This window comes from Tursiops truncatus, chromosome 9 (genome assembly GCF_011762595.2).
Source record: "Tursiops truncatus isolate mTurTru1 chromosome 9, mTurTru1.mat.Y, whole genome shotgun sequence".
NCBI classification, from domain to species: domain Eukaryota; kingdom Metazoa; phylum Chordata; class Mammalia; order Artiodactyla; family Delphinidae; genus Tursiops; species Tursiops truncatus.
Window position 1 is genome coordinate 48,323,214 of NC_047042.1, and position 24,072 is coordinate 48,347,285.

The window sequence follows — 24,072 nt, forward strand, 5'->3', positions numbered from 1 at the left end:
AGTCAGAATGGCCATGATCAAACAGTCTACAGACAATAAATGCTGGAAAGGGTGTGGAGAAAAGGGAACACTCTTGCACTGTTGGCGGGAGTGTAAATTGATACAGCCACTATGGAGAACAGTATGGAGGTTCCTTAAAAAACTACAAACAGAACTACCAAAAGACCCAGCAATCCCACTACTGGGCATATACCCTGAGAACACCATAATTCAAAAAGACTCATGTACCACAATGTTCATTGCAGCTCTATTTACAATAGCCAGGACATGGAAGCAACCTAAGTGTCCATCGACACATGAATGGATAAAGAAGATGTGGCACATATATATGTGGAATATTACTCAGCCATAAAAAGAAATGAAATTGAGTTATTTGTAGTGAGGTGGATGGACCTAGAGTCTATCATACAGAATGAAGTAAGTCAGAAAGAGAAAAACAAATACCATATGCTAACACATATATATGGATACTAAAAAAAAAAAAAAATGGTTCTGAAGAACTTAGGGGCAGGACAGGAATAAAGATGCAGACGTAGAGAATGGACTTGAGGGCACAGGGAGGGGGAAGGGTAAACTGGGATGAAGTGAGAGAGTGGCATGGACATATATACACTACCAAATGTAAAATAGCTAGCTAGTGGGAAGCAGCCACATAGCACAGGGAGATCAGCTCGGTGCTTTGTGTCCTACAGGGGTGGGAGGGAGACATAAGAGGAAGGAGATATGGGGATGTATGTATATGTATAGCTGATTCACTCTGTTATAAAGAAGAAAGTAACATACCATTGTAAAGCAATTATACTCCAATAAAGATGCTAAAAAAAATAAAGGATGATTTTATGCAGAAAAAAAATAAATGAATGAATGAAATGAAAAATAAATAAATGAATAAATAAAAATATAAGGATTTGTTATTATGCAATAATACCCCTAATAATTGTTTGGTGACTCAGAATTTCATCATCAAATTCATAAGATCAAGGCAAACTTTCCATTCTTTTTGCTTTTGTATCATTTGCACTTCCCTTCATGTGGTTCCTTCTACTTTCTAAATTTCTCTACCAAAGAAATTTTAAAAGTATATTAATCTTTTAAATATATTATTCATTTCTATCTAAGTGAAAGGGAAACAGAAACAGGGAGGACATCAAATTAAGAATACAAAAGAGACACAGTTGGCAAAGGAGGATGCTGATTAATAAGAAAAATAAACTTAGATCTGATTACAAATTAGAGAGCAATCCAGATGTTCACTGATGTGAATTCGATGGTATCATTTATTTAGTAATTATGTTATGAGAGGTACTGAGTGTCAGATACTAGGAGCTGAAGATAGCTCACACTCAAGCGTGCACGTCAGAGCTCAGAGCTGGGGGATACACCATGGTGGTTGTATGTTAGATATTGTCATGTAACAAATTACCCCCAAACTTAGTGGCTTTAAACAGCTATCATACCTTCCCTCCTCAAGAGTCATCAGGATGGCTGGGTTGTTTTGCTAGGCATTGGCACTTGATCACGTCAGCTTCCCATCATCAGGGTGGCTTTGCTGATTTGGGGTAGACTTTTTCTGGGACCTGATGGGACAACTGAGCTCACTTGGCTCTACTCCATGTGGCTTCTCATCTTCCAGCAGGCTAGCCTGTTCTTGTTGAGAACAAGAGAGCATCATGAGATGCTGAAGGAAGGGGAGCAATAGAGATAGCCAACGTGTCCGTGTCCTCTTGGGGCTAAGCTTAAAGCTGGCATTCTCTGCATTTTCTTCCACAATCTACTGGCAGAAACAGGTCAAGGGGACAGTCAAGTCAAATCAGAGGGTAGAGAGATAGACTCCACCACATGAAGGAAGGGACTGCAAAATCACATGGAAAAGAAGGTGCACAGAAGAAAGGGTGAAGAACTGGGGCCACACAATGGCTTTACTTGGGGACAGGAAAGAACATAAGGGAAGTGGTATTTGGCTTCAAACTACCTCAACTAAGAAAATGCAATTTGCCAAGTGAGAAAGGTAAAGGATGCAAAGCACATAGAGATCTTACACACCATTCAGGCAGCAGTGTCTTCGGGATCATAAAGAGAAGCTGTATCAGGTATCAGTAACCTAGGTAAACAGCAGCCAGCACTGAGGCACCTGAGAAGGCAGGTAGTGCTAAATCCTAGTGCTAAGCTCTACCTTTAGAGTCATCTATGACGAGCAGGGGGCTGAGCCGGCTGGTAGAGAGTGGAGGTGGCAGTTCTCAGTAAACTAAGTTTTATTACAGGAAAGTTTTGGCTTACTTGAAGGACTGTGGATACCTAGAGTTGATCTCTTCTAGAAAACCCCATAATTTCAAAGCCACATTTTTATTTGACTCTAGTCAGTTCGTGCTTCCCACCTGATGAAATCCCCTTGGTTTCCTCCACTACATATAGAATGATTCGTTGTTGTGTTTTCAGCATAGGTACATCTGTCTGAGAGCAAATATTCAATAGCAAAACGAAATGAGAGCCAGATTCATTCTCCTCCGATTACATTATGACACAGGAGGACACCCACCAGTAGTTTTATTCATTATTGGATATTAAAATCAAAGGCCTTTAATATGCAGCAACAGTGTTGTCCAAATTAAAGCCCATCTGTGCATCCTTGTAGAAGTTTTCATAGCATAATGCACAGGCAATTTTAATAAACCTATTATTTTTTCAGTCTGCCCCAAAGGACTGACTGAAACTTCAGCATTATCTTAATGCCTCTTGAAAGCTCTTTTCTCAATCTAGATCTTTTAAAACTAGACCGGCTGACCATGGGCAATGCAGTCACCAGTTGTAAAGAGCCACCTACTGCTCTAATGCAGCCCAGCAGGTCTGTCCCCAAGACACAGACCCCTTTTCTCCCTCCTGTCTGCCTCAACCACATTTCTAAGAGCTCCATCAGCTTTTACATTTTTCTGATCAAAACCTGAGTAAGGTACCAGTAACTCTGGCCTCAGAAATGCCGCCTTTTTCATCCATGTTTCCTTCTCTTGTCATAAATATTAGTGGCAGAAAATTTAGAAATGGGAAACATAATCTGAATGGACTTCCAATGTGTGGTTCAGATTCTTAAAGAAACTTCAGGGGTAACAAAACTCTGCTGCTATAGCTGCACTTCAGTTGCTTTAAATTATAAGATTTAGAGAGCTGTTCAATTCCTTCCTCTGTCCACTTACCAACTTTCTTTTAGTATCAAGTCCCATCTCAAATGCCAAAATAGTCTCTGACATTCTTTCATGGTTGAGGGGAGGAAGCAAGAGATCTTAATAGAATATGGGTTCCAGAAGAGGCAGACAAATCTGGGTTTGAGCTTTTGAGAAGTTATTTAAACTTCTCTAAGCCTTGTTTTCTTCATATTCAAGTATAATTTAAAATGGTATCTACTTCCTAAGATTGTTTTGAGAATTAAGTGAGACAGGACATGTCCCATTACACATTCAGCATTCAGTACACGTGAAAAATTGCTATTATTACTGTAGAATAATAACTCACTCAGTCTTAAGATCTGTCTTAAAAATAAATAGAATGTGACACTACCTAGACTTACTATAGCTCTATTAGTCAAATACTGTTACAAGCACTTTCAATATATTATCTCATCTAATACAAGTGGTTTCTACGTATTAACTCATTTAATACTCACAACAGTGCCACAAGTGACATACTTTTATTATTGTGTCTTACACATAAGGACACTATGGCACAAGAAGCTATGTGACTCAGCTGAGGTCACACGACTAGAAAGTTGCAGATCAGGACTCTAAACCCAAGCTGTCTGGTTCCAGAGGCTATACTTCCAACTATGATATTATGCGACTTCTGGAGAGAAACTGTCCTTTTGGAAAGGAGGATGCTATAGTTATCATACATTTCTCCAGTGGTTACATAGCTCTAATTAGATGTATGGCTTGTTGACTCAAAATATTTTCCTTCCTCCTTTAGAATATAAAATCCTCTGGGGCAGCAGCAACGCATATTGTTTTCCTTGTGCTGTAGCATAATGTTCTGTAAGCTGCAGGTCCACAGCAGGTCTTATTGTCTGGCTTTCTCTGGCGCTCATTTTCCCAAAGGCCTTCTAGGAACTATAAGTGGGTCCCAGGGGCTGAGAGTTAAAAAGGTCCCGAGGTTGGGCCTCTCCTCTCCCACCCCCTTGCAAAATTCTCATTAACAGTTCTCAGGCAGCTAAGCCCTTGTCCATGTGAAGGAATCCCAGATTCCTGGAGAAGAGCACACATTTCTGGAAACCTATGAAATGATGGTGCCCACAGCTGCCAGCCTCCTGCTTGGTGGTGAGCCCAGCACTGCCCAGAGCTCCACTTGCCACGGCCTATAGGTTCCCTGGACCACGGCCCAGATGCCTGTGAAAGCTGACAGGTGAGAACCAACCCAAAGGGAAGCCAAAGAGAGCTCAAAGGAAATACTGAACAGTCTTTTTTGATCACCAGAATACTTTTCATTCGAAGATTTTTAGAAATGTTTAAAAATTAGACTTTGTAGGCAAAATGTTGCCCTTAATGGAAGATTAGGGACATTACAGGAGGCTACATAATGTACACTATTTTAATGGTTAAAAGGTTTAACATGAAAACAAATACCCTGCTATTTACTATCCCAATAACTCTATATAAAATAAAACTCATGATATAAAAGAAATTGAATGTATCAAATCTTTCCCAGTTTGGACTTTTCCTTATAACACATTGCATGTATGAAGTGGAATCTATTCAGCATTTGAGTTACATGCTGGTATTTAAAGCCTGTTAGGCCCTCCTGCTTAGCAGTCAGGGAAGGTGGGTTCAGATCCAAGCTCCATTTCTAAGTAGTTGTGTGACACTGCAAAAGTTATTTCGCTCTCTCTTAACCTCAGTGTTTTTCATCTGTAAAATGGGGATAGTGATATTTCTACCTCTTAGGATTATTTTGAGAATTAAATCCAAAATGACATACAAAGAACCTAGCACTTAGCAGTTACTCAATTAAAGCATATTATTATTGATATAAATATAGACTGATACATAGATTCTGGTCATTCACTAGAATCTAAACACCATGAAGACAGAGACTTCGTTCCATTCACTGATATACCAGCATGTAGAACAGTGCCAGGCACATATTAGGAGTTCAGAAACTGGTCAAGTGTTTGAAACAATTTGAGAAAATTTACAGCAGGTTTGTAGTGAAGACTGAATCCTATTCTATGTTAGCGGAAGAGGGGCAAAGCTTCCATGTACAGTTGTATATTAGTACTACCTTAGAACTAATTTTAGTTCACATCACCTGTTAATCTTGTCTTTTATCTCTTTTTCCTTTTCTTCCTCACTCTCTCTTTCTGGCTTTCCTTTGCATTTCTTATCGATCCAGGGTGTATAAACTATCAGCCCTTATCCTCCCATAGGGATGGTGATCCATTTTGTCTAGTTGACTCTCTTTACAGATGTTCATGTCACAAACCTCTGGGTTAAAAGGAAACTGACTCTCTTTCTATGTAGAAATTTTAGCTTAGTCAGTGGGAAAAGGCAGCTTTTCTCTTCCAGCTATGATCTTTGAGTCACAGGTATACAAGAGGAGCGTTTGAAATAGAATGTGGACATCTCAACAACGCAAACTTATTCTCCAAAAGGAATTGCATACCTCCCCCAGGAAGTGTGAGAGATATTTTTACAGCTCAGTCTCAACTCATGGTTATGATACAAACATCAGCACATCTGATTTTTAAGAAACTAGAAAGAGAGAGAGAGATTGGTATCAATGCAGAAGTTTTATAAACCCAGAAGATTGAATTCGTGGGTATGTGGTCACATATTATTGAAAGTTAGCAATAACTGTACAAGAAGATCACACATGTTTGATTTAGGGAGGGTCTGGAGTAGTCCTCATGATCTGAACCTAAATCTGAGCCTGATTTCTTAATTAATGGAAGTGAACAGAATCTTCAAGTTAACTGGCTGTTCTGGCTCCATGAGAATCTCTTAATCCAGTGCTTCAGGACACCATCATATCCTTACTCATATTAATTCATATGAATATTCATACTCATTCTTCACTCTAGGCCGGAACCTAAGGGGAAAGACAGCCAAGAAGACCTGGTCTTTACCCTGAAGGTGATTACACTCTGATGTATCACAAGCCTAACATGCATTTGGTGATTAGAGAAGAGCTAAGTGAGAAGCATTGGATTCTAAGAGTGAAACAATCACACAGAGAGCTTTGTGGGCTAAGCAGTAGGAGGAGAGTTTATGGACAAAATACAACTTGAATTAGGACTTGATGATGGCTAGGACTGAGAAAACAATGGGAAAGAGGGGACACAACCGCAGTAGTGGGAATACCATAAGGAAATAAGTCCCAGAACAGTGGGGGAGGCGGAGAGTGGTGGGAAACAAGACTGAAGGAGAGTTTCAACTTGAACACGATAGACACGGGGTTGAGGTCTCTTAGGGGTTTTTCAGCAAGGAAATGATATGTTAAAAGTGTTCTTTATTCAACAACTAGCACCACTTTTGGCAAGAGATTTTGCCTGGTGCTGTGAGGAAAAGACGAATAAGTCCAACTCTTTGCTCTAGAAAGGTTTAGCATTCATCAGAATCTGACTAGGAAGTCTTGTGTTAGAATGATGTATTTGAATGGCTATATGTGTTTTTCTTTTAATTTTTATTTTATACTGGAGTATAGTTGATTTACGATGTTATGTTAGTTTTAGGTGTACAGCAAAGTGATTCAGTTATACATATACATATATCTATTCTTTTTCAGATTCTTTTCCCATATAGGTTATTACAGAATATTGAGTAGAGTTCCCTGTGCTACACAGTAGGTCCTTGTTGGTTATCTATTTTATATATAGTAGTGTGTATTTGTTAATCCCAAACTCTTAAATATGTGTTTTAAAATGTCCATTTCAGCAATGTTTGGAGGAAAGTTTATTATTAAGTTAAATGTAAACCCTCTTAAAGCCTTCATTAAAAATTCTTCTTCTCTCTTGGTTCAAATCCACTTAAGACTCGATTGTAGAACTGATTGGCACAAAAATATCTGTGGTTCAGAAAAAAGTCTCCAAAGACTGGCATTTAATTTTGTCCAGTATCAGAGTTCAAGATATGGATTCTGAAGGCAGATATAATTTCTGGACTTAGATCCTCTTAGCCTAATAGCTCTTTTTTTTTTTTTTTTTATAGGAGTTCAAGATGCTCATTCTGATTCTGGCTATGACCTGCCAGGATCTCTTACCCAAAGCGGATACTAACATCTGTTGTTTTCACTTGGGATGCCTCAGATTTTACAAGCCATATTAATTGTCAAGACTGGACAAGTAACTCACCACGTTTATCTTTTTGCTAGATTCCAAAGTTATGTGGCTGATATTAAAGTGTCAGTTCCTTGACCTTTGGATCCACAGAGGAGCCTCAGAGGACATTCCCAGCATTTGAAAGCAAGCTGTGAAAACTTGGTACTGGAAAGAAACGTTACTTGCAGTTTAATAGTCTTTGGGGTTAGTGTGGTACTGTTTTAAAAAGTACTTTGTGTTCTTGGAGATTTAGTTGAACAAATTTAGAGCACAGTGTAAGTTAATGTCATTATTCCTTAGAATTACTGAATTTTTAGTGATAAGAGGTTTGAAAATAAGTTATTTTCCTTGTGATTCTATATTATTGGACTCCTTAGGTATATATACTTGGGAAAGTGCCCTTAGAAATGCTCTTTGATCTGCTGCAGAGAACCCTGTTTTCTCAAGAATGCCTAGGACTCTGGAGAGTATTATTCTAGGGACATCTTGATGAATAGGAAAACATTTTTACATCCCTCAAACTTGAACTAATTAAAATGAACACAGTTGTGGCTGGGTAAAAGGCAAATGAAATTTTAAATAGTGATTAACAAAATCTATATTCCAGGGTAAGAAATGAGTATGGTCAAGGAAATGAGGCTTATCAAGTCTTTCCACTTGCCTCACAAATCTTCTGTGAATTAATAATCACTGACATTTTTATGAAACAATGTCATTCTCAGCACAAGTCCCCGCTTTCTGTATTATGACCACCTTTATAAAGGCTTACCTCAAAGTGAGAGGAATTAAAAAGAAGTCTTCACAGAACTCTTCAAACAATTACCAGAGGAGCAGCAGAGGGAAATAAGGGCTCAACTTATTCTGCCCTGAAAAATTCTGTCAACTAACATAAAAGTAATATGAGTACATTGAGAAGAGAATATAAATGCCATATAATTACAGAGAACCCAAACTAGATGAATTATCAGGGAAGACTCTGAACTGGAGAAACAGGCTCTGTGACAGTCATTACCTTTTAAAAGTCTCTTATTAGATTAAGGTATCACAATTTGAGTTTTCTACGTCCACTAAGGCCCAGTAAAAACCCATGAAAATAGAACACTGTAAAACTTATTTGTCCATTAGTATAAAAGCAATTTGAAGCAAAAGTACATCTCTGCTACATTTCATTTTCTAAGAAAGAATGATAAACTTGCATTTGAAGTTTGAAACTCTTTTAGCAATCAAGAGGAACTTTTCTATGGTTAAAGATTCTTTATTAATCACAGTGAATTACACCTTCAACATTATCTTCAGTCTCTTCCTAAATTAGTTTAACCTACTTAGAGAGTCTTTTAGGATGTCAATGATAAAGCAAATTCTTGAGACTAAAAACATAGGGTCTTCCTCCAATGACTTCACTTCTCCATATATACATAAGAGATGTTCCATCTGATACCCTTGGTTCCAAAAAGAGAAACTTGAACATCAAAGCAAGTAAAGCAATTGCCTGCTGATATATTATGAGTGGTGGTAATTATACAAGTAGTAATAGTAAAATGAGTGAATGATAAAAATTGAAGAGTCTCCCAACACCTCTGATAGTGCTTATGAAAATAATCATAATGTACAGTGTTTTGGGGCAAATTTATAGTTTTTTCTAAACTAGCACCTATCAATTTTTTTTATACTCAGAACACTCTTTGAGGTATGAAAGTCACATGCCATTCCATGAGTTCAGCAGATTAATACATTTAGGCCAAGAGAAATAAAATGACTGGTTAAGATCATGGATTTAACAGCAATCAGGATGACAATCCTGGTGTTCCTGGCTCTGAGTCAGAATTCTTTCTATAATAACAGACAGGTGTTATGTCTATCATCTACCATCACAGCTCTACCCACATCTTTATCTCCAAAGAGGAAGTGCTGGTGGCACTATGGCAGGATGTACCTCCATACGCATGTATAAATAAAAACCCATGTGCCCAGATCCCTTCTTTGAAGAAGCTTGGTGAGCACTGACTGTTTTCTCTTGTTTCTTTTCCCTGAGAACTGTGCCATGGGTCTACCTTTAATAGAGCTACACTCTTATGTGGAATGGATACAAATATTGGCAAACCATATATCTGATAAGGGGTTAATATCTAAAATACATAAGAAACTCAAACATGTCAGTGGCAAACATCAACAATAAACGAACAACAAGAAACACCTCATTAAAAAATGGGCTAAGGATCTGAATAGACAATTCTCAAAAGAAGACATACAAATGGCCAATAGGTATATGAAGATATGCTCAACAACACTCACTAATCATCAGGGAATGCAAATCAAAACCACAATGAGGTATCATCTCATACCTATTAGAATGGCTATTATCAAAAAGACAAAAGATAACAAGCATTGGTAAGGATGTGGAGAAAAGAAAATCTTTGTACATTGTTGGTGAGAACGCAAATTAGTACAGCCTTATTGAAAACAATATGGTGGTTCCTCAAGAAATTAAAAAGAGAACTACCATATAATCTCACAATCCCACTTCTGAGTATATATCCAAAGGAAATGAAATCAGGATCTTGAAGAGATATCTGCACTCCCACGTTCATTTCATCATTATTCAAGATAAGGAAATAACCTAAGTATCCATCAACAGATGAATGGATTTAAAAAGTGATATATATATATATATATATGATATTCCATGGACATATGGAATGAAATATTATTCAACCTTAAAAAAGAAGGAAATCCTGGTATATGTGACAATATGGATGAATCTTGAAGACATTATGATAAGTGAAATAAGCCAGACACAGAAAGACAAATACCCCATGATCTCACTTATAAGTGAGATCTAAAAAAATCAAGCTCATAAAAGCAGAGAGTAGAATGGTGGTTGCCAAGGGCTGTGGGTCGGAAAATGAGATGTTGGTAAAAGAGTACAAAGGTTATTACGCAGGATGAATAAGTTCTGAAGATCTAATGTACAGCTTGGTGACTACAGCCAATAATACCATATTGTACACTTGAAAGTTGCCAAGAGAGCTGAGCTTAAGTGTTTTTACCACACACACAAAAATTGTAACTATGTGAGGTGATAGATACATTAATTAGCTTGGTTGTTGTAATCATTTCATAATGTTCATGTATATCAAAACATCATTTTGTACACCTTTTGTATACAATTTTTATTTGTCAAGTATACTCAATAAAGCTGGGGGGAAAAAAGAACAACTGCCTGCCTTCTGTTTCATTCTTTTGAGCATTTAGCGGAGTTTGTGCAAAAAAATCTGCTGGAATCACCAAAGGTTCCACAGCAAATCAGAAAATCCTATGGATGATGTTAACAAGTTGGTATTTCTAACATCTGAAACCATGATTACTGCCTCCTAAGGATAATACAGGACTGATGCCCATAAAGATGAAGCTGATACAGGATAGACAAGTAAAAGTGGACAAAATATGTTAATATAAATATGTTTCGTGAAAAAGGCATCTATCAAAACAAGGGGACTGAGAAGTTTGCTTTCCACTGAGTTTCTAACACCTTTATATTACAGAGTTAAACATGTATGCAAAGTGTTAGTGTTTAAGGTGGATCTCAGGTTATTGTGGCAAGATGCCCTGTTTTATTTGCTTGCAGATACATTAGGCATACAAACAAGAAAGATGTTATTTTGCGGCAAATAGGAAAATTTTAAGAACACTACAGATCATGTAAATTATGGTCAATTACCTGTTAATTATTTTTTCCAACACTCACAGTGCTAACAGCTGTATATTATATATGAACTGGGCACTCAATAAAGATGTGTGGGGTGGATGAGAAAGCGAATAAGCTCAGGGACTGTCCGGAAGAGTGATGTACTTAAAACAAACAGATCAAAATGGGGGAACCAAAGGGAATAAATAGGGAATGATAGATATGATATGAAAAGGAGCACTGCAGCAGAGCAAGGACAGATATTCCCCATAAAGAAAAACCATTCACCCCGCAGCTGGTGTGAGGGGATTTTCCACTGGGGGAGCTTTTAAAATAATGGCATGGCCAAGGATTCCCCATGCCTAATTCAATGCCTGACATATGCTAAATGCTTACTTGACTCCAAATCTCTAACAGTGAAAGCATAAGATGCTTAATAAATATTTGTTCAGTAAGTGAGTTGCTCTTTAGTAGGTTGCATCACTGCCACATTGGTCCTAACTGCATTTTCAGAATTATACCATTTCCAGGAAGAAGGTAGCCTGTGCCTGACCCTTCAGCCATGCCGTGGTGAAACCTCTGAGAAGTTCTGGCATGGTGGGCTGGCCTGCACAACGTAGGATCTCTTCAATCATCATTCCCTCAGGAATTCGTTCGAAAGTAGCGTTTGCTCCAAGCGACCTTCCCTTATCTAATCATTAAATGATCATAGTTGACCACTATTGAAAAATCACTCCATGTCAGCCTCTGGTCTACACATCCTGCACATTGAACATCAGGCTCCACCCTAGCCCTTGCGACCAGGACCCACAGGTTTCCCAGACTCCCAGGTGATTCATATGTACATTGAAGTTTGAGGAGCACTGAATTAGTTCGTGTAATTCTTCCAACAGCCCTGTGAAGTGGAAAGGTTGTTCCCTTTACTTTAAAGAGGAGGAAACAGAGGCATTGAGAAGCTGAGTTACATACACAAGGAGATATAGCTTGAAAGGATCAGAGCCAAGATTCAGACCCAGCAAGGCTGGCATGGTACTGAAAATCTAAACCACAATGCTATTTTTTTTTTTTGTGATAGCACTGCCAACAGCAGGGATCCCAAATCTCTAACAGACAAAGTACAATAAAATGAACCATTAAACCTTTGAACACTGGAACGTTAAAGGAAACCTAACGGTTTCCACCAAGTAGCAGAAAGGACATAGGCTTTGGAACCAGACAGATCTGGATTTTGCGCCTTATTCCTGGCCTGACCTTGTACTAGTCATTTATTTTATTAGTTTCCTTATCTGTCAAATTGGGTTTTAATCTGCCAGATCGTTGTAAGAATTGAAGATAATATTCTCAATTTATCTTGAAAGGTATCTGAAACCAAGAATGCCCAGTAAGTGGTCATTCTAATGAGAGGGATCTGCAATTTTATGTTTGGTATAAGTAGCCTGAAACAGTTATTTGAACTAGAATACTTACAACACCTTGAGCAAATATCCAAACAAAACCTACACTTATTTCCCCCTTTAACTAAAAGAAAAACTATTTTTAAAATTTTCAGCAGCTTTGATAAAGATGTTAACAGTCATTTTGAAGGACAGGTTGGGTACAATAACAAGCTAGTCATTTTGGCAGGAGTAGGTCAAGTACAACAAAGGACTGAAGGTTTCTATTGAATTCCCAGAGGAACTACTGAACTCTGGTCAAGAACTACAAGAACTCGGGTCACAAGATGGACCCGATCCTCAGGTCTTACCTTCTCTTCCTCTTACCTTCTCTTCCTAGTAACCGTTGAACAAGGCTGACTTACAGTTATAATGTTGTAGCCAGATCCAGAATCATTCTGGGACATCACCAATATTGATTCAATACCTGAATGACAAATAGGAAAGAACATATGCAACTTCACTGGAATTTTAGAGGTAGAAGGCAGAGCAAACTTGTCCTTCTTTCCATTTTGGTCTCTGATTTCATCAGAAAAGATGTTAAATGTAGCCACTGAACTTTGAATTTTCAAATTTTGGTTATAAACTATTGCTTTATTTGCTTATGGTGATAATAATTGAAACGGTAATGTAGGGTCCTAGCTCAGAGAATAGAGTCACCTCTTCTCTGTCGTTTGTGGAGATTCACTGTCACGCTGGCTATTGGGGAAGGACAGAAAAACAAGCTCCTAGCGCCTAAGGGAAGGAATTCTTAGCCCTTAATTCACTTTTCAAAGCCCAGGCAGAATGTTAAGGTAATTGGCCCAATCTAAAGCATATAATCTATTTTTCTTTATCTCCCAACTATTTCCCAGTACCATTAGGTTCTTATGTCAAGGTTTTCTGAGAAATAAAGCAATTATATTAATGTTGTCAATCACTGCTGCCAGGCTGATCAATAAAAACAATGTTAATCTTACTAATTAATTGCTAGCAATCACCTAACTAACTTGAAGAAACTATTAGTTGCACAAAACTGAATAAGGAAATGCTCTAAGTGATTCTTATAATATGCTATTTAAAAAACAAAAGATTTCAATTCCTCTCTAAAATACAATCTTTCAGCTCTAAAGTGAAAAACAGTAGCCTCTTCTATTTGGTTTTTGATGAGAGTATATATTTTTATTGCAATTATCATTCAAGGCTGCTGACAGCAAGTATAGCTGGAATGTTCACTACAGATGTGCTATTTGTGTAAAAGTTATCTGAATAATTTTGGTCTGACAGAGCCGGGCAAAGGTAACCCCTTCTCAGGCCCCATTATGGTTGCATAGTCACCAGGGTCATCCTGATTTAGGGGCTTCTGGTTTAACAATAGCCAAAGGGGCTTCTTTGCTTGGGTTTTTTTGGAAACAAAGGAATCATTTAAATATTCCTTTAAAAGGTTGGTTTATTGTATTGAGATTATTAAAAATTTAGTTTTGCTCTAAGAGCAGGTTAAAATGTCATGAACATTTTTACCCAGGTTGAGGCACTACTTGGGAAGGCAACCTTGGTTTCTTGACTGAAATTGTTTATGTTGGGAGCGTATTTTTCGGGGACTGTAGGCAATCTGAAATTTACACAGTATCTCTAACATGGCAATTTTTTGTTTTTAATTTTAAAAAATCATATGATGGGCTTCCCTGGTGGTGCAGTGGTTAAGAATCCACCTGCCAATGCAGGGGACATGGGTTCGAGTCCTGGTCGGGGAGGATCCCACATGCCGCTAAAGCCCGCGCGCCTACAGCCCGTGCTCCGCAACAAGAGAAGCCATCGCAATGGAAAGCCTGTGCACCACAACGAAGAGTAGCCTCCACTCGCCGCAACTAGAGAAAGCCCACACACAGCAACGAAGACCCAACACAGCCAAAAATAAAAATAAATAAATAAATTTATATTAAAAAAAAATCATATGAGGAGTGAGTTAAAATGCTGATTCCCGGGTTGGTCTACTAGGAGGTCTAGTTCAGTAGGTCAGGTATCAGGAACAAAAATCTGCATGTGACTGTGGCCCATGCTCTGAGAATCGTGACTATGAATTTGAATGGAGAGCCCAGCCCCTTCCAGACATTGAGCTCTCTGAACCTCATCAAATCTTAAACTCCGAGTGCTGAGCTCTTCTGAACACTCGACTCCAGGAGGCTGAGGATGGCAATGGGGGTTGGCAGTTCCTTCAGGCGTTTGGGGAGTTGAGAAGGGAGGGGGGTGGTGGTAGCAGCAATAACCACTTAAACATGGAGAATGCTTAAAGTTATTGTTAAGTTGGTGACTGCTGCAATAGCAGGCCTCTGGCTTTTGTGGATTTAACATAGTTTCAACAGTTTGCAGGTGATTTCATGGGTGCCTCAAATATTCATTTGTAACATTGCAAAGACAGGAAATTGAATTCATGTTCTGGAAAGCTGGTGTAAACACAAGTCTTTTAGCTAGGAGGTAGGCAAGGCCCTCTAACCAACATCTCCATCTATTCTCACAAACTAAGGCTTCTAAAGTGATAAGAAAAATTTTGCTTTTCAGTATCTACCATAGGGCGGGTCTGACTCATTTTTATTTTATTTTGTTTTCACTTAATGTTTCTGAAACAAAAGCCAGTTCTTTGTGCAATGATTTACAATGTTGTGTTAATTTCTGCTGTATAGCAAAGTGATTCAGTCATACATATATATATATACATTCTGTAAGTATTCTTATACTGTATTTACTATTTCTGTTTTTATATCATGGTAATGGAGGAGCACAAAAGTGACGGAGTGGCTGGTGAATTTTAATTCCTCCTGAGAGCGAATCAGAATTAAAATGTGATGTTAAATCAGGGAAAAGATGGATTTCTCAAATGACTTTTAAATATGCCCTTTATGATGACAGTGATATTATTAACTGTCAGTGATAGAAGAGCAAAGTTTGAATAATTTTATTTTATTTTTTTCTCCACAAATTAAAACAAAAGTACCCCACTGGTTCTTTACTCAAATTAAAAATTATGAGACTTTAAGTAGGCATTAGGGAGTAGACAGAAAAGAGTAACGCTGGCAAGGAAATTGTATTTATATGCCAATGATGAATGATACCTCCTGCCTTTTTCATTCTTATACCATGGGCAACGTTGTGGCCTAGTCTAGTATTACCTGAGGATTCATTTAATAAATATATTTGATTGCCTACTATGTGCAAGGAATTGAACTATCAAATTGAGACATTTATCTTTCCTCAGGGACTTTACAATAGGAGAAGAAGGCATGGATATAATTTATCATAATCTAGGGCAGAAGGCAGAGGTGGTATTAAAAATGCAAAACAACCGGTAGGACATAGCCAAGAGTCAATCAGAATGAACACCGCCCCAATCATATAGATGCCCGCAGTCAACAAGGGTTCCACCTGCAGAGGTGCATGCCAGGTGAATGTGTGTGCTAACAGAAGGTGACAGAGTTCTTAGGAGAGGGACAGACTGTGAATTCAGAAAATTCCCTTCTGGTTGAGGGTATCTGGGAGAAATATGGGGAGCTTTGAAGAATGGGTAGTATTTGATTAAAAATTAGATGTAGGAAACTGCTTGAGAAAAAAAAAGGCACAAATTCAGAAGAGTTCAGGGAATGCACCAAGGCCAATTAAATGTTTCAGCTTCAGTTTTCTGAATGGGGGGGACACTGCAGATGCGCTATGGGGTAGAGAGCTTGGTCAGGAGCTAGGAGAAATCCTAGGAGCCTGAAGACCAAGCCAGCCCCCGGAGGAAGGAGGAGGACTTGTTTGGACTAGTGGAAGGGTGCAGAGCATGCCAGGCTTCACCTGGTTTTGTTCCTGCAGGCTTTTGGGTAACAGAAGAAAGAGAAAACCTGGAAGGAAGATTAAACTGTACAGTTTCTGACCCTCTAGGCAAGAACGGACAAACAAAATCACTGTATTGAAAAGAAAAAGAAATCAGAAACAACACTGTTAAGTTGCCTACGTGAGGCAGGCTCAGAGCTCAAATCAGAGATCTGACAGTTACGGCAAAAACGAAAATCACATTTGCTACATACTCAGGTTTGCGACGTGAAATTCATACCTATGATGCATTTAAAGCCTTTAGCTCTTACTAAAAGGTGGCGATTATCAGTAGCTGGCAAACCTGTAAGATCTTCAAGACGTCTAAATTAAATCTTCCGTTTGCCAGTTAAACTCTTTTTTTCTTTATCTGTTTCCGCTGGAGATAGAAAATAGATCCTGTTCCATCCTCTGTGTCTTTAATGATTTTTGTTGTTCAGGGCGATTCCTTTCTTCCTCCTCCAGCTGCCTATTTGTCAAAACGTAATCCTTTCAGTTTCTCTACATTGGATGATCTTCAAACTTAACTACAGAAGTAAAAGCTGAAAGTATGCCAAGGCGATGTTGAAAAAAATGAGGGTGGCATTTCAGAGATGTACTGTATTCACACAAGTATAGTGATTCCAGCCCCATTTACTAAAACAGAGAAACAAGTTTCAGGAGGCCATAGATGACTCTCATTTGGCATTTACACCTCAGAGTCAGTCTGACCCTTTTTATATTTATGAAGTTTCCATATGATTTTTTATTGCCTTCTAGTCTGACTTGGTACTTACTTGAAACATCAACCTAAATGTTCACTTTCAGTTTGAACGGGTCATTGTGCATTCCAAGCCTCTGAGTCCTTGGTAAAGTCATAGGTGTTTCTTCTCTGGCAGCAGAAGTCTTGCAATTTGGGAAAGTTGTGTGAAAATTACAATTCACATATTCCCATGATGCGCAATGATTTTATTTTTAGTGTCTTCCGACATTACGAAAGAATCTAACCACTCTCACGGGATTTCTGGCTGGTAATTTCCAAGTAAGAGTGAGGAGACATGTTCTTCCTTTTGTTTGGGGACAGAAAATATTTGTCTGATCTGTTGGCATCTTGACGTCAGAGCACTTCCTGAAACTTCTAAGAAATAGGGCAGTGCATGCGCACTCTGTCTCATAGATGGTAGGCATATGTAGCTGATGGAGCAAACCACAGGAACAAGTTACCTTTCACTTTAATATGTAATCTGAGGAACCCCAGAAATACACAAATCTGGCCTTGGAAGCACTCAATGCAAGGGAAGGAATCTACAGGATTGACTTCATCCCTTGGTGAGCACCTTCCAACTGCAGTTTTGAGCCTCACAGTACTATCTCTTGAAATCAAGCTAGATGACGCTATTTATCATCTAAGCAAGAAAAGTCAACATTCTATTTGTGTTTTGTATCTGTCATACTTCGTGGCTCATTTTTCTATGTTGAGGATTAATGCATTGGTTCCTGCAAATGAAAATATACTCTGATTCCTGCTAGATAGAAATTCTGCAGGTGGTGACATGGCTGAATGTAATAGTACCTGTTGTTGGGGATACTTTGTTTAAAAACCCCAGGGGAGAAATAAGAAAACAGAAGGTGACCAGCATTTAATAGGTTATGTTCATCGCCTTCATAGCCTTTCTTTCTTTCCTTAAATTCCCCTCTTAATTTCCAGAGCAAGCTACTTCTTCTTTTTGCTATCTGTTGTTAAAAAAAAAAAAAAAAAAAAAAAAAACACCGCTACGTGCACCTGGCGCTTGAGCAGGGCCCTGGTTACCGAGCAGTGAACTGGTGTGTGAGTCCCTCCTGAGGCTTGGTGTATAAACTAGAATAAATCTCTTTTGAAAAAGGTACTTCACTATGCTTTACAAAAACATAGATTCTGTTGCATTTTCAACTTTCTTTAATTCATTAAGGGTGTAAAATTCACTTTTAATTTGGTCATTTCTATTTCATCCAATCCTCCGTATCCATGTAGCATATGCACCTTGACTATTCCTGGATAATTTTCAAAATATGGCTGAATGCATACCTAAAATTTCTATTCTTAAAGACCGGAGGAATTCAAACATATATTTTAACAAATGAATGCTTATGAATTATTTAAATGGCCAGTTTCAGCAATATTTAACTTATTTATTCAATACAGTTTTATAGTTTTAAAAAACGTGTTATTTTGTTTTATAAACTCAGCAATCACTCAAGGGAATTTGGAAAAGAAAGAATGAAGAAATTATTTTGCATGTTTTCTCACATTCAGAGATAAACACTGTTAATATTTAAGTTTTTCTCAATGTTGGTGTATATTTATAACCTTTTTCACATGCCAATATATTCGGAGCTTTTCTCCCATGTTATTAAATATTTCTAAATAAATTTTTTACGATTTAATAGCATTTCATCAAACAAAAGCGCCTAATTCTAATGTTTTTGTTCTTGCTCGTTTAGCTAGCTTTCGTTTTTTGCTATTATAATCACATTATGATGAATATTTTTATGCACATATTTTTGTTCATATTTAATTATTTCTTTAGAAATTAGAAATAGAAATTTCCTGAGGGTTAAATTCTTGAATTAAAAAATATTAATGGGCAGAAGACCTAAATAGACATTTCTCCAAAGAAGATATACAGACTGCCAACAAACACATGAAAGAATGCTCAACATCATTAATCATTAGAGAAATGCAAATCAAAACTACAATGAGATATCATCTCACACCAGTCAGAATGGCCATCATCAAGAAATCTAGAAACAATAAATGCTGGAGAGGGTGTGGAGAAAAGGGAACACTCCTGCACTGCTGGTGGGAATGTGAATTGGTACAGCCACTATGGAGAACAGTATTGAGGTTCCTTAAAAAACTACAAATAGAACTACCATATGACCCAGCAATCCCACTACTGGGCATATACCCTAAGAAAACCATAATTCAAAAAGAGTCATGTACCAAAATGTTCATTGCAGCTCTATTTACAACAGCCCAGAGATGGAGACAACCTAAGTGCCCATCATCGGATGAATGCATAAAGAAGATGTGGCACATATATACAATAGAATATTACTCAGCCATAAAAAGAAATGAAATTGAGCAATTTGTAATGAGGTAGATAGACCTAGAGTCTGTCATACAGAGTGAAGTAAGTCAGAAAGAGAAAGACAAATACCATATGCTAACACATGTATATGGAATTTAAGAAAAAAAATGTCATGAAGAACCTAGGGGTAAGACAGGAATAAAGACACAGACCTACTGGAGAACGGACTTGAGGATATGGGGAGGGGGAAGGGTGAACTGTGACAAAGCGAGAGAGAGGCATGGACATATATACACTACCAAACGTAAGGTAGATAGCTAGTGGGAAGCAGCCGCATAGCACAGGGATATCAGCTCGGTGCTTTGTGACCGCCTGGAGGGCTGGGATAGGGAGTGTGGGAGGGAGGGAGACGCAGAGGGAAGAGATATGGGAACATATGCATATGAATAACTGATTCACTTTGTTATAAAGCAGAAACTAACACACCATTGTAAAGCAATTATACCCCAATAAAGATGTTTAAAAATATATATATATTGACATTTTAAAACAATATACATTGTCAAACTACCCTTCATAATTTTCCCTGCCAATTTAGTTTCTTCGAAAGTGACTCAAAGTACTTTTTTTTTTAAAGCAGAATATTTTTCCAGTGAAGGAAGGTTTTAACTTAAAGAAAAGGTGTTAATAATTTCAGGGCCTGTACTAGGTGCTGGTGAAATAGAGAACCCTGTAAGGTCTTTTTCTAATTGCTGGCCCCTTAATAATTTCTCCTGTTGTGGGTTGAATGGTTGTTCCCTGAAACAACCACCAAAGGTTTTGCTTTGTTCTGTTTTGTTGTTGTTATTTGTTTGTTTTATATTTCAGGGGAAGAATAATTCCTAGCACTTTTGGAAGACTTCTCTTATTATCAGTGTCTCAGGCCAATTAAATGTCATGGAACCTCTGATAGCCATGATTTCTGAAAGAAATGGAGTGGCACCTATGTGTTCAAGAATTTCTCTTCTAAGGCTCTCCTTTTTATCAGGTTCTATTTAATTGTCCCCGGGTACTCCCAAAGGCCTCCAAAACTATGGGAAGATCAAAACAAAAGCCCTAGTGACAGATTATAAGGGACTCTGCCTTATGCTTTCATCTATTGTCACACCCTGTCAACTTTTCATTAAATTTCTGCCAGAAGAAGTCCCATACAATTTTCACACATCCTTCTCCTGTTCCAGCCTTGACCATGACATGCTTCTTCCCTGGAACATCCTTTCTCAAACCAGAACGTCTATAAATCCTAAACTTGGCTTAAAACTTGGTAGCTTTACAAATCTTCTGAATATACCACGCTCATTTTAGTCCCCTCTTTAGGGGTCTTTTGTTATAAAAATGTTTGTTTAAAAATCACAGAGGCATGAAATTGATTTGATTAAATTATTAGTCTCCTGAAAAGTCCCCATTTTTGTTTTATTATATTATTTTTTCTTCTCCCTTAGTTCCCCATACTCAATCCTATTCCTTGCTTCCTCTTTGGTACCCACTCTCTCTTTATTTTATGAGTGTCCTTTGACAGATATCTGTGTACCTTTAAAAAATATAACGTGTTATTATGTGGATGGGGTTTACATCAACCGACATTGTATATGAATTCCATACTGTTTATTGCTTTTTAAAATCAACATTAAGTTATTGAGATCTGCTCATGCTACTATATTTAAATCTAATTAATTACTTCTGACTACTGCCTTGTATTCTATTGATGGCATATACCATATTTTAGTTTTTCACACACCTCTTGTAAAGCTTTCCTAAAACACCTATTTTTACTATCATAAAAAATGCTGCCATTAATTTTTTGACACAGTTCCTTGTACACGTGAAATTTCCTTCACCGGTCACAGGGCTTCTTTCAGATTATGCTTAATAGTGGTAAACTGGTTCTGGATTTTGGAAACATCTTACAACTCTTCAAAATAAAGTGATTGATCAAACTCAAGAATATCACTTTCAATTTGATTTGCTTATATGGTTAAAGGGTTTTTGCTTGATGGTTGTTTGTTTTTGCTATCTACTCTCAATTTCTATAGAAACAGTGTATAAAAGTATCGGCGGATACCGGCTTGCAAGTCAAAATGACTGTTTCAAATACTAGCTCCAATTCTATCTGAACATCTGCGTTGGTTAAATAGGGATGAGAAAAAAACAATGGTGAGTACTAACTTACCAATAGAGGTATTTTCAAGATAATATGAGTTAGTAGTACCTGGCACTGAATAAGTATTTACTACATAGCCGCTGGCATCGTCATAATTATCATTAGCTAAATTATCCCGTATTACCTAATAGACTGGAACCTATGTGAGAAAACTACTTCCTCAGTCTCACTTGTTTGATTATTTTCTTTAAGACTGTTACTGGCAGTCAGACCCATCTTTCCTTATGAGACAATATAGTGAGCCTGGGGAAATAGAATTTTGTACATACTTTTCTTCTGTTCCTCCTTGGATTTTAATTCTTTCTTCATTATACACTTGTCAATCAGAAAATGAAATTACTTAGAGACACGCATATTTATCCCATATACTTTAGAGGCAAACGAGTAATTACTTCTCTGTCTCCCAGACTTAAGGGTTTATCCTCAGCTCGCTGCCCCCAGCAATCCCACAAGCAGGTAAACACAGTAAATATTTCTGTGACATTTACTAATGACCGAGTTCAATTAGTATGTGTTTAAAATGTGCAAGAGAAACAGAAGAATCCTATCTTTAAATTTTTGTCAGCTCCTAAAGAATAAATTATAGCTTATATCCAATATACAGCTCACAGACCCTGGCATGCCACTAGCTAGCATTTTTTTTTTGGCATTTAATAGTATGTCTTTATTGTTTTTCTGATTATAAAAATATTAGTATACATATTACATAAAACTAAAACATTACAGAAAAATATAAACCTGGAAACGAATATCCCCAGTAATTCTATCTCCAGAGATAACTGTTGTTAACTGTTTGGCATGATTTGGGGCTCAATTTTTCCCATGCAAGAATAATATAAATATGAATAATAAGAATTTTTAACCAACAGCAAAAAAATTTCCTCAAATTGAGGCTATTGTTTCAGAATTAATGACTTAAATAAACATCTTATATTACCATCTTATATTACCATCAATATTACCATCTTATATTATAGGCAACACTAACTACCCCACTAGCTTCTAGTTATCAGAAATAGAATCCTTTCGAGTATTTTCTACAACTTGAAATTTGAACCTTCTCAATTCCCTGCTCTTTGTTGGCAGGCTTGCAGGGACACTTAGAGCTAAAAGACCTATGGACATTAGATTTGGGTAAAAGGCTTGAGGCTAGAGGGAGAGGGGATCTTTAAAATTACTCTTTTTTTTCCTATGGAAATTTTCTCTAAATTTTCAAGATCAAAAATAGAAGAGAGGAGAAGACAGGAGAGCAGAGAGAAAACAGTTTGACAAAACCATGTTTGGCTAGGATTAGCATTATAATCTGAGGTGACACTCTAAATCATTCGATGTTAAACCGTTAGAATATGAAGGCTGGCCCTCGTGTTCCTGTCAGTTCTATGCTGTAGAAGTTATCTTATAGATAAAGGTGGCCAAGGTGGCCCTAGACTCTGGATAGATTTCTGGAGGGGTTGTGGGAGCAGTCAGAGGTGTGGAGCGAAGTTGGAAGTAAGGTAACAACTGAGAAAATAAAAGCACTCTTCCAGCCTTTTGAGGTCCCCAGGTGGAGGGGCAAAGGTGTATGGATAAGAAGGTTGGAGCAAAAGATGGGTGCCTCTGACTTATTACAATCATCATTGTACATAGTAAACATTAACAATAACCATTTACCAACAGAGAAGAAAACTAATATGAAAGTTAGATACTGAGTTCATGTCACTGCATGCCAGAAATAAGGTAGCAGTTTCAGAATGTAATAACTTAGCAACAGTGTTGGGGTCACAGTAGTTTTGTGGAGTATTGGCAGTGATAAATGATTCAGGAGTAGTAGTGCCATCAAAGTAAACAGCTTCCATTTCCATCACTGACTGTCCACAGACTTAGGTGGCTCTGTTAAAGAGAATGGAATGCATGGTACCATATATGGGGAGAATTATCCTGAGTTTACTTTATGACAGACGGTAAGAAAATACACTTTAACATGCAGGTTATGTTCAAACCAGCAAAAGGTTAGGGTCATGAGAATTTTCTTTTAGATGGCTGTCCTGATTTTAGAGTATGACATCATATCATTAAGTAAATTAAATCTAGCTCCTACGCAGTAGTACCTCAAACTACTTCCTTCCTAATACACATGTTGGCTTTCTCTCTTCCCGATGATTACATCTGTTCCAGGAATAAGCACCAACATGTATAATGCTGTTTATTTGCTGCAAATCATTTAGCTCCTTAATAAAACTCATCCATATTCAATTCAGCCTATATGAGTCACACCTCACTGTTAGCCTATATGAGTCACACCTCACTGTTAGGCAGAATATTAATATTTCAAGATATAATCCAATCTAGGTCAGGAGGTACTATGAGGACAATTCACCAATTTACAGAGTTTCCTCTTTATTCTGTCTGGGTCTCTTCTACTGAGCATAACTGATTAGTCATGATGTTTTCTTCGTGGATACAAAATTGCTGAAATCAATCAATTGTAAGTATCCAAGTCTGATTAGCTGTATATAAAATCAGGCTAATTCTGTAACTGGAACCAAATTAACAGTTTTTGGACATGTATTTAGTATACTTAGCATATAAGTTAGAACTGTACG

The 24,072-nt window shown here is 37.6% G+C and overlaps 2 long non-coding RNA genes across 6 annotated transcripts in view; one reads left to right on the forward strand and one right to left on the reverse strand.

Moving 5' to 3' along the window:
* The window catches only part of LOC141279543 (uncharacterized), a 202,456-nt gene extending 195,153 nt beyond the window's left edge, over positions 1-7,303 (forward strand). The window contains exon 5 of the long non-coding RNA XR_012333975.1: positions 7,188-7,303. This is a non-coding gene — a long non-coding RNA (uncharacterized lncRNA). The remainder of the gene's footprint in view (positions 1-7,187) is intronic.
* LOC109548703 (uncharacterized) overlaps positions 1-24,072 on the reverse strand; it is a 131,224-nt gene that overhangs the window by 24,797 nt on the left and 82,355 nt on the right. For 2 of the 5 annotated variants that reach the window (XR_012333974.1, XR_012333972.1), the window contains exon 1: positions 1,458-7,192. The exons of 1 other annotated variant lie outside the window; for it this stretch is intronic. This is a non-coding gene — a long non-coding RNA (uncharacterized lncRNA). Of the gene's footprint in view, positions 1-1,457; positions 7,193-12,726; positions 12,843-16,481; positions 16,703-24,072 lie in introns of those variants that run through there. 2 more of the 5 variants (XR_012333973.1, XR_012333970.1) reach the window with 2 other exon arrangements.